The 10,824-nt window shown below is 35.9% G+C and overlaps 1 long non-coding RNA gene across 2 annotated transcripts in view; it reads left to right on the top strand.

Annotated features, from left to right (window-relative positions):
- The first annotated feature begins 201 nt into the window (after nt 1-201).
- LOC103257960 overlaps nt 202-10,824 on the top strand; it is a 61,177-nt gene continuing 50,554 nt past the window's right edge. The window contains exons 1-2 of one of the 2 annotated variants that reach the window (XR_002481836.1): nt 202-450; nt 5,922-6,013. This is a non-coding gene — a long non-coding RNA (uncharacterized LOC103257960). The remainder of the gene's footprint in view (nt 451-5,921; nt 6,014-10,824) is intronic. The other variant, XR_002481837.1, reaches the window with a different exon arrangement.

The following is a 10,824-nucleotide window of genomic DNA, read 5'->3' as shown; positions in this document are numbered from 1 at the left end:
ATGGATTTAATGGTATTCAATCAATGAATATGTGCATAAACTCGCTAGTGAGTGTGCATTCTGTCTCTTGTTTTTTATCAGAATGCTCTAGAGATTGCTTTGTTTCCTCTTAGCCATAGTCATTCTTGACATCGCTTTAAGTATTCAGACTCCCTCTGCAGTCATTTTATTTGTAATAGTGCCTTGTGTGTTGTGTCTCCTAGCTCTACATACAAACTACCACACTTACAATCTCCATGAACCTAAGTGCATCAGTGGCGCTGGGGATGCTATACATGCCGAAAGTGTACATCATCATTTTCCACCCTGAACTCAATGTCCAGAAACGGAAGCGAAGCTTCAAGGCAGTAGTCACAGCAGCCACCATGTCATCGCGGCTGTCACACAAACCCAGTGACAGACCCAACGGTGAGGCAAAGACAGAACTCTGTGAAAACGTAGACCCAAACAGTAAGTACTCTCCTTTCCTTCCATCTTCTCATCCTGCTTCAGGAAGCTCTAGAAAATGTGGTGTGTGCTTGCCTGTTTTTGTAGAACTATTGTTACTGTTCTTATTTTATGAACCGGGTTGCCTTGGTGAATACTAACTTCTGCTCTTTTGAGTTTGACTCATTCCTGCCATTTTCTTTGCACTCCCTGTTGGAAAGAAGCTTTGAGAGACTCAACTTCAGCAGTGTGAAGGCTGCCCTTTCTCTTGCTTCTTATCTTTTGGTACTGAACCCTACTATTGACACAAACATGTCAATCAGGTTGTGAACCACCTTTCTTGCACTCTACCTGCTAGGAGCACAACTTTCTGTTAGGGAAATAACTTCTTATTAGGAAACCCATATCTGTTAGGGAAACTCCCATACCTCATGAACTGTATCAGTAGAAATAAAACTGGAATATTTAAGAATTTTATAGCTTCTTTTTACTGGCACATGAATACACAGAAAGTCATTTTTTACTTAGTAAGTCTTCTAGAAGCAAAAACATAAAATATTGGATAAAGCTGTCAAACCTTCATCCAAGTACACAGGACCAGGCACTACCATGTTAGTGATATTACCATGTAGGAAAAACATCTACCACACCATTGCAGAAGTTTTACCCTGAAAGTCAAAACTACAAGAATGGAATTAAATTAAAAAATATTAGACTGGAGATGCTGTGTGGCATAACTGTAGCACCCTGGGAGCATTTGGTCATGCCTGCAAATGACCCCAAATAAAATAGACAGGCTTTGTAAATAACACAAGACCAGCTGAGAGGTTAAATGTAAAGAATTTCCAAATGCTAACTGCTAATTTAGTATCCCCATACAAACAATTTGGTGATAAGAGTAAATTTCAGTTTACAAATACTAGTTTTAGGATTTATTTTCCCAGAAAATTTTGACAGTTGCATAAAGAATGAGACAGATTCAAGTGTTCATGATACTTCCTGTTTTTAAGGTAGAAAGGGTTTCAGGTTATCCATTAAATCATTCATAGCACATTATATTTCAGTTGTGAGCTGAAAATAATATATTAGTTAAATGTCAATTTTCTTACATTCATGAAGAGGCAAAAGGCTTGGCTTAAAGACAAATTTCACTGTGGTTCATTAAGCATTTTTCAGTTAAATATTGATTAAACACCATGAGAGATAAAACTGATTACCTGAGAGAGTTATTTCCATAAACATATGTGTGCATCTATTATATCTCTACTTGTATTGATGAATATACCTGTATATTTATACTTTTAATATTTTTATAATGCAACTTCATATCAAATTTGTATTTCATGAAATCATTATCCTGCAGCTTGTATATATACACACACACAAACATACTCACACACACACTTAACTAGATACTGTCCAGAATCATTAAGCAGAAAACACAGTTGGAAGTCAATTTGTCTGAAGAAAAAAAAAAGACTAAGTTAGAAATTTAGAATTTGGACAACTCAATACTATACATTTAAAATGTTTCTACTATTCAAAATACATTTCTACTGTTGCTAAGTTTTAATGACTAGGTCCAACTTTTGCTAAGGCTTTTTGGGATATTATAGTAATTGTTAAAATGCTAACACTAAAATTAATACTAATAACTAATTTTGGGTCCCCTTTGAAACAGGCATTATGCAGAATGCTTTGTGAGAAAGATCTTGTTCATTCCCTAAGTCTGTAGGTAGATATTATTATTCTCATCTAACTGAAGAAACTTAGATTTCACAAGATTAAGTGACATTACCAAAGTTACACATCTTGCCATCTAGTCATAGAGGTTGGGCTAAACCCCAGGTCTGACTCCTAAACCCATGATTGTTCCTCTTTCTTCCTCTAGAAGATGCATGGCATATCAAAATTCCAATGCAGAAATTGCTCTTTTGGCTTCCTGATTTGGTAATACAGTTTGTATAAATAAAGTATAATGATATTTGGTGGAAAATGTTTTAGTTAAACATGAAGCAAGATGTATAATTGCATGTTGTGTTATCTGCAAAGACAGAAGTAACCTGAGCTCAAAGATGGCTGCCCAGGTAGAGGTCTCATTACTAACTTAAAAATTATGCTATTTCAATAACAGTGATTCCATTTGGAATTCATTTGGTGTATTTCCTTGAAAATGTTTTGTTAGTTTGTTGGTTTGTTGTTGTTGTTGTTCTAGTGTCTACATAGAGCCAAGATAAACAGTTGAGAAAACAAAAAATTAAAGAAAAGAAATCAAATACAGCCTTTGTCTCACAACCAGTCTGGAAGATTTTTTAAAATTGCATTAGCTCTTTTGGTATGTGTAGACACTCCCTAAAATACCCTAAAAACATTGACTAGGTATCTACTAAAGCACAGGAGGAGATTCATGTACCTCCAAACATTGGGGTTTCTGATGACCCAGCTCTTCAAGGTTCCAAAGAGGAATCCAAAGATCTTATTTGCACAAAAGTTGTCCGGTAGAACTTTCTGCAATGATAGTAATATTCTGTATCCTGCTGTCTAATACAGTAAACACCGACACATGAGGTTGTTGAATACTTGAAGTATGGCTACTCAACTGAGGAAAAACATTTTTTTGTTTTACTTTGTTTTGAATAATTAAATTTAAACAGACCTTTGTGGCTACATTTGCTGTAGTAGACAGTGTAACTCTAGAAATTTGCAAGAATTTCATTCTAGGGCACTCAATCCGAGTCTACATTAGATACACCTCCCAGTATTGCATTAATACTTATCTGGGACAAATTCAACTTAAAAGAAGAAAACACTTGTATACAAATAGTCATCTAAAATGATTCTAATAGAAGCCACTAATATGGAAGATGTGACATCATAGACAGCAATTTGGAAAACCAGTCCCCAGCAATGAAAAAATGTATGTAGGTATGTAGGAGAAAAGTTATAGTGAAAAATTCAGTTAATAAACATAGACATGACTGTTATATGCTAGAATACATCATATTCTGTTTAATATCAGATATAACTCAAACTATCCCCAGTATATGAACTTTGGTAACAGAGACAATGGGGTTTTTTGTTGAATTTAAACTGTCTGGTTAAAAACAAACCAAAAGACAGACCAAGTGCTTGAAAGCAAAATGTATCTCTCCAATGGTCAAATTCTGTACAATATCTTCTGGGGAAGAGTATCTGGGAGAAAGTTGAGTTTAGAGTATGAACTACAAAGTAAACAGTGGAACAGAAATATCCTCTTATTCATTGTTGCTCTAAACACTTAGTCTCAATGTATTTCAATCTTCAGCGTTTTCATTTTTATTAGCTCTGCTCCATCATTGCAGTTTGCCATCTGGTGCGTGCATGCTCCTACTCACCCAACTCCACACTGCAACTACATGTCTACATAAAAATGAATTTGCTTGTTGGCTTAATATGGGCACACATTAAAACTGCCCCAGCACGGCCTTTTTTTTTTTTTTCCCCCAGAATTTCAATTATCCTCTTAGGTTGTTTCTTTAGCTAAAATTATACTGTTTGAAAGCAAAATCCCTTTCTGTATGGAATAAACAAAAACTAAAGCTTCTCAAAATCTTAATATATCTGACAAATATTCAAAGTTGAGCCAATACTCGCTGGTCTCTGCATTCAGAGATTGAAAAACAGCAAGCTCAGACGGCACGGGGTGTGATCAGCTACTTACTGGATTTTTATTTTCTACATATAAGACTTCTGTTGCCAGAGGTTCAAAAAAGCTTGACCTCATTTTGATAGCTTTAGATCTGGCCAAGATGATGCCTTCTCAACATTCCTTTCTAAGAAGAACACCTCAAACTCTGTTTCTCCCACCTGCATCCTGAGTTTGGCATGTTTTCCTGAATTTTTTCTGCAGTTCATTTGGCAGATGTATGGTCATGGCATACTTGTAGATGCCAGATAAACAGGAGGTCAATGGTTATGCTTGGGCTATGGCTTTTTGATGGCCACTATGATCCTTTTCAAGTTGAATGGATAATATTACCTAAGAGCAGCATGGCTTTATTGGGATGGGTAGTCAAGAACTGCAGCTTTCCTCAGCAAGAATGGTCATAACCAGAAGATGCTCTGTGAATTTTTCTCTGTCTCCTACTTTCCTTGGCAAAGGATCACAGTGTGTAGGGAAGAGAGGCCCTGAGCTACCTTTGTTCTAAGCTACCATCCATTTTCTAAGCCAGTGCCTCCCAGGCAATGCAGAGAAATACTTCAAGTACCTTAGCTAGAGGCAAAGAGTTTACTCTGAAAGATCAATAGCAACTAGAGATGGCAGGCAGGTGGGCAGTGAAGGACATACCTCCTTCCTAGATATGGGGATATATGACTGATAAACTGACTCAGAGATAAAGATTGGGCATATACCATGTAACAGATTGGTTTAAGCCAATAAAGACATTGTATGGTGAAGCACATATTAGATGAACAATTTGCACTTAAAATATAATAAAGTATTTTAAATATAAGTTTATATTCTGATGCTACTTTGCTTTTACTACCATTTTTGCGTCTACTGTAAGGAAATTGTACAAATAAAAACTTGTGCTATTCTAAAGGAAAGAAATCGCTATATAACATAGTAGAATTGTCAATGTAAAGAGGTATTTCATTAAAAAAAAAAAAAAACCAGGTGCACAGTGGCTCACACTTGTAATTCTAATATTTTGGGAGGACGAGATGGTAGGATCACTTGAGCCCAGGAGTTCGAGACCAACCTGGGCAACATAGCAAGACCCTTTCTCCACCCCGCCAAAAAAAAAAAAATTCTTAAAAATGGTGATGTATGCCTGTCTTCCAAGCAAAGCTGGAGGATTCCTTGAGTCCAGGAGTTTGAGGCTGCAGTGAGCTATGATTATTCAACTGCACTCCAGCCTGAGCAACAGAGCAAGACTTTATCTCATAGAAATAAAAAATAAAAAAATAAAAGCTCATACTGCTGGAAAATGGATGTGGGCACCAAACTGTACACAAATAATTATGCCTAGAAACTCTGGAACATACTCCCGTGCTGTGTTAATTTGTTATAGTTCTTGTTTTGTTTTGCTTCTTCATGTGTTTGAATTCCTAACATTTTCAACATTATGTTACTTGTTTCATCCTCCTGGACTAATCACACTGGCTGGTCAGCATGACTGGACTAGGCTGAAAAAAAAGGGATGACAACAGGAAGAAAATAATGTTCTAAATAGATAGATAAGCTGTTTGGGCTGGTTCCCTCAACTGCTCCAATTTAAGGAAGTCAAACCCAACTGCCTTATCCCAAGAGGCAACAGTACTCCCATGTTCAGAGGTACCTGAATTGAGGTAACTGGTATACCAAAAGCAATTAAACCCACTGAAAGAGTGGGCATAATGTCTATGGTCTCTATCGCAGCCTCAGTTCCAAAAAGAAAATAATAATAATAATAAAAAGGAATATTGTATGCACATTTATTTTATACATACCTATATATTTACTTTTCCTGTAGACTGTATACCACCAGTAAGAAAGAGTGTACAAAAGTCTGTTACTTGGTACACTATTCCACCAACAGTATAGCTTTTGACTGCTTTCCAAAAGGTAAGAAAACAATCTAATTTTTATTTATCTATGTGTTCTTGTCTACACTGAGAATTAGAAATGTTTCCATGAAAACTGTGCATGATTACCTGTAAATCTATCTATATGAAGAAATGCATTTTCAAAGATGATCTATCTATGTGATAAGCTTAATGACAGCAGCTGCCATTTGTCACATGCCTGGTTTATTTTCTGGTCTGGAAAACATATTTATGAGTGTGTACACATTTGTCTTTTCTAAGCAACTGGTCAATAACTGCAGAGAATTGGACTGATCACTCTGACACAAACCCTACTGTTAAACCACTAGTGGTGAGAAGCTATTTCTCAATGTATGTTTTCCCTCTCTGGTTTTGGAAGACAACATGGAAAACTTACAGGGAAAGAAAGAGGATGTTTTACAAGGATAGTAAAAATGTTTGCTATGGTTTATTTTTATTAAATACATTCAAGAAAATGTATACATTCCCAGAAATACATCTATTCAAAAGGAAAAAAAAAAAAAAAACCTGTATGGCCTTACCATCTTAATTCCAAGAGCATGTCTTCATTCCTTATTTGCAGCAAAGAAATATATTGCTTAATAATGTGAACTGGTCTTTCTCTTTCCTATGTTGATACCATGAAACTTTTATCAGATCATTGCTCTGTTTTTTCCCAACTTTGTTTCTATAATAGTATTTTGAATACAAATAATATCTTACGCCGGGCTTGGTGGCTCAGCCTGTAATCCCGCACCTTTGGGAGGCTAAGGTGAGTGGATTGCCTGAGCCCGTGGGTTCGAGACCCGCCTGGGCAGTAAGACCTCATCTCTACAATAAATCAAAAAATCAGCTGGGCGTGGTAGCGCATGCCTGTAATTCCAGCTACTTGGAAGGCTGAGGCGGAAGGATCACCAGAGCCCAGCAGGTCGAGGCTGCGGTGGCCGGGAACGGCCACTGCACTCCAGTCTGGGCGACAGAGTGAGACTCCAACTCAAAAAAAAAAAAAAGCCGGACTCGGTGGCTCAGCCTGTAATCCCGCGCCTTTGGGAGGCTGAGGTGAGTGGATTGCCTGAGCCTGTGGGTTCGAGACCCACCTGGGCAGCAAGACCTCATTTCTACAATAAATCAAAAAATCAGCCGGGCGTGGTAGCGCGTGCCTGTAATTCCGGCTACTCGGAAGGCTGAGGCGAAAGGATCGCCAGAGCCCAGCTGGTTGAGGCTGCAGTGGCTGGGAGTGGCCACTGCACTCCAGTCTGGGCCACCGAGTGAGACTCCAACAAAATAAAAATTAAAAAAAAAATATATATATATATATATAATATATATATATATTATATATATAAAATATCTTGTTCTGTCTCTCTCCTTCTCTCCTTCTCTCTCTCTCTCTCTCTCTCTCTCTCTCTCTCTCTCTCTCTCTCTCTCTCTCCATTTAGCACTATAAGACAGGACAAGGGTACTTTCAAAGAGTAATTACCTTTCCTGTTGATTTTAGATGGACGCTAGCAACTTGGTCTTTAATTTAGGATGTATTGTTCACATAGTTATTTCCTTTTTCCATATCAACATGATCTGTCCTAGTTTTTAAATAGGGCATTCTTTTCTACCAGTGAATATATAACTGTATTCCAGTGAGATTTCAACTTTTTGCAGTACAAGTGCTTGTCAAAACACTGCAGCTCATCATTTTAATAGTCTTTTTTTAACATGAGACTGCCTGAGAATAAATGAGAAGGAATTTTCCCTGGGTGAAAATGATAGATTTAATCTCAATCCATTAAAAATTCTCTTTTGCTCCTTTCTAAGTTGATGACTTTTGGTTTAAAGGAGTCAGATGAAAATATTTTAAGTCAATCTTTCAGTTAAAAAATAACTTTAGGTTGTGCTGTTTAGAAATACATCCAAACTTTTTGCTAGAATTGTATTGCTTCAAAGATTTTGATTAGAATGATTCCAAGAGAGTAAGCAGTGAGGTCATATCATGGGAAGAATAAAAAATATTGCTTAGTAATGTGGACTGGCCCTTCTCTTTCCTACATTTACATCATGGAATTTTTATCAGTTTATTGTTATGTTTCTTTCCATCTTTGTTTTTACAATGGTATTCTAATACAAATAGTATTTCTATTTGGTCTTTTTTTTCTGACTAATTTAGATGTGCTTTACAAATTAATGATTGATATAACTATATAACTACTTAAATAATTGTGATTGGAAATTGTTTTTTGTTATACTAATTCTAAGAGTGGGTGATTCACTTTGTTCAAAAGTGAAACTGGTAAAGTTGGGAGACCAGTGGTAAAAAACAATCATTTAATGTGTGTTCAAATTTATTTCTTTGTGATTGCTTTCTGGGAGACAAAACAGTAAAGAGAAAACTATAGTTTCAAGAGTAAACTTTTATACTACTGTGCTATTATACATCAATGTCAGTTGCCATGTCCCAACAAAGGCATACTATATACAGCAAATCAAAACTCTCTTGTAGGGAGTTGAAGGAAGTAGGTTCAAATTCAGATAGAACAAAACCCAACCTGGTTTGAAAATGCATTCCATATAATGCTTCTTTTTAAAAGCACTCTCCTGTGACAAATGCTATAGGCCAGATATCAGCAGAACCAATACTTCCAGCATCTTATATAAACTGAATGTTTATACATTTTTAAATTCTGCAAAGTGTTATCAATCTAATGGCATATTTTGAAAAGTAACATTTTTTTAAAAGCACAATTAATCTGGCATCATCATCAGATCAGGAAACAAGTTTTGTTAGGAGGTAAATTTTCATGCCATAGGATGGCGTTTTGATTTTAAAACTTTAAAAGTATAATTCAGCCTTGCAAGTTTGTACATATAAAAGCCTGAGTCACATTTTTACAAAGCTTTGTTCTCATGAGTAAATAAACAGATTATAATATTATTGACATCTCGTTAATTTTATTATAAGGTATATAATCTCATATATTTAAATTAAAACATGATTTCTTACAATTACTGCAATAAGATTATTTGGCAGTTTTAAGCTTTTTGTAACTATGCAATGCAAGTTTTTGTATCATGTTTAGACTCTGATTCTTTGACATTAAATGTGATATCTCTGCTCTAACTGGAGACCATATCCACTTACAATTCACTTTGAAACACTATAAATATAGCATAGCACAGAATATATGTTATCTGACCTTTGACATTGAATCACCTTGGAAATAAATGCAGCTATAAATCTTTCTGGCATATTTCTCTCCGCCTAAGAGCTCTGTGAAACACCATCATTTCTCTCATCGAGGTTTGATATCTCAGCATATTTTCAAAAACCAGTTAATATTTGCCATCTTTGTTCTGCAACTTGAGTTTAACATAAAGAATGAAATAAAAGTTCATATGGCTAGTGTTTCTACTAGTTCTTAGCATAAATGAGATATACATACCCCAAATCATGAAAACGAGGTCAACTTTTACATTTAAGCATTGCACTTCCCTGCCTGGTCAAGATTTATGAACTGTTATTTTTAAGTTGGGTCATTCAAAGAAATGCTTGCCGAGCATCTCTCCTCTTGGCCAGGCCTGAACTGACTAGGAACGGGGGACAGCAGTGGACAATGCCTTCAGAGAGCTCAGATCTAATGGCAAGCTCAAAGGTAAGCAATTATAATTCAGGGTGGCAGGAGCTCTTGGTAGAGGTATGTACCAAATGCTATCATGCTATACACGGAAAGCATCACCAAGGAGGTTTTGTTTGAGCTGGTCTTCAAAGTTAAGGCAACCATATAAAGAAAGGCACTCAAGGTAGGAAAAAAGTATGAACAAAGAACCTGGAGTACAAATGAATATAGTACATGCTGGAACTAGAAGGCAGTTCTGACATATTGGATTTTGAGGGAGATAATTTCAGGGGATGAAACACAGGAAGTAGCCTGAGGGTAAAAAGACTGAGTTCCCATTATCTTTTTGCCTTTAAATACAGGGCCTAGAAAATACTAAGGTTCTCAGAAACTGTGGAATGAGTGGAGTATAATACCTCACATACCAAAGGCTTCTCTTTTTACCCTGAACCTGCTAGGTGCACAGTAAATATTTATAAGTGAATATGTATTAATAATAAGAAAATATCAACCCTACAACTGCAGCAGGTGGAATTATTTTTTCCAGGTAAAACCTCTAAGGGTCACAAAGACCACTCTAAAAGACAGTGTTTTACTTTGATGCTGGTTTCAAAAATATGTTCCAGTTTGTATGTACAACTCCTAAAATGGCTATCAATACTACATCTGGACTTTTATAATTAATCTCTCTTGATGCACTAAACCCATGTATAAACCAACCAACCAAGTTTTATGCCTATTTCTTTTTTTTCAAGAACTATGGATAGCTAAACCATGTTTTGTTCAAAGGGTGCACACATTTAAAAGGTTTTCACTGGAAATGGATCATAAGCACTTGTTTTAAATAGTCACAGATTTCAATTTGGTAAAAATAAAAATAAAATTAATTATATTGGTGATTTGATTATTGAGTGTATTTTCTTGGAGATTGTCATTCAGGTCAGAACTTGTCTTTCTAGTCCCCCAAGTATAATTTGCATTTTAAAAGAAAAAAGTATGTATCCTAAACCAAGGTCAGTTAATCTCTGAAATCTTCCTTTCCACCAATTATTGTGAATGAACATCTTTCCAGTATTCAAGTGATGGCGACTCTTGTTCCCTCCTACTAAAGATGTATCTCAACTTTGCAGATTTTTTTTTCTTTTTGGCTGTACGATGGAAGTTGGATGCATTTTAAATTAACTTTCTCTAGGAATCAAAGGTAATCATTATTTCTCTTTATGAT

The sequence above is a fragment of the Carlito syrichta genome, unplaced genomic scaffold (genome assembly GCF_000164805.1).
Source record: "Carlito syrichta isolate Samal-C Ts95f unplaced genomic scaffold, Tarsius_syrichta-2.0.1 Scaffold301911, whole genome shotgun sequence".
In the NCBI taxonomy this organism is placed as follows: Eukaryota; Metazoa; Chordata; class Mammalia; order Primates; family Tarsiidae; genus Carlito; species Carlito syrichta.
This window is presented reverse-complemented; position numbering and strand designations above follow the sequence as displayed.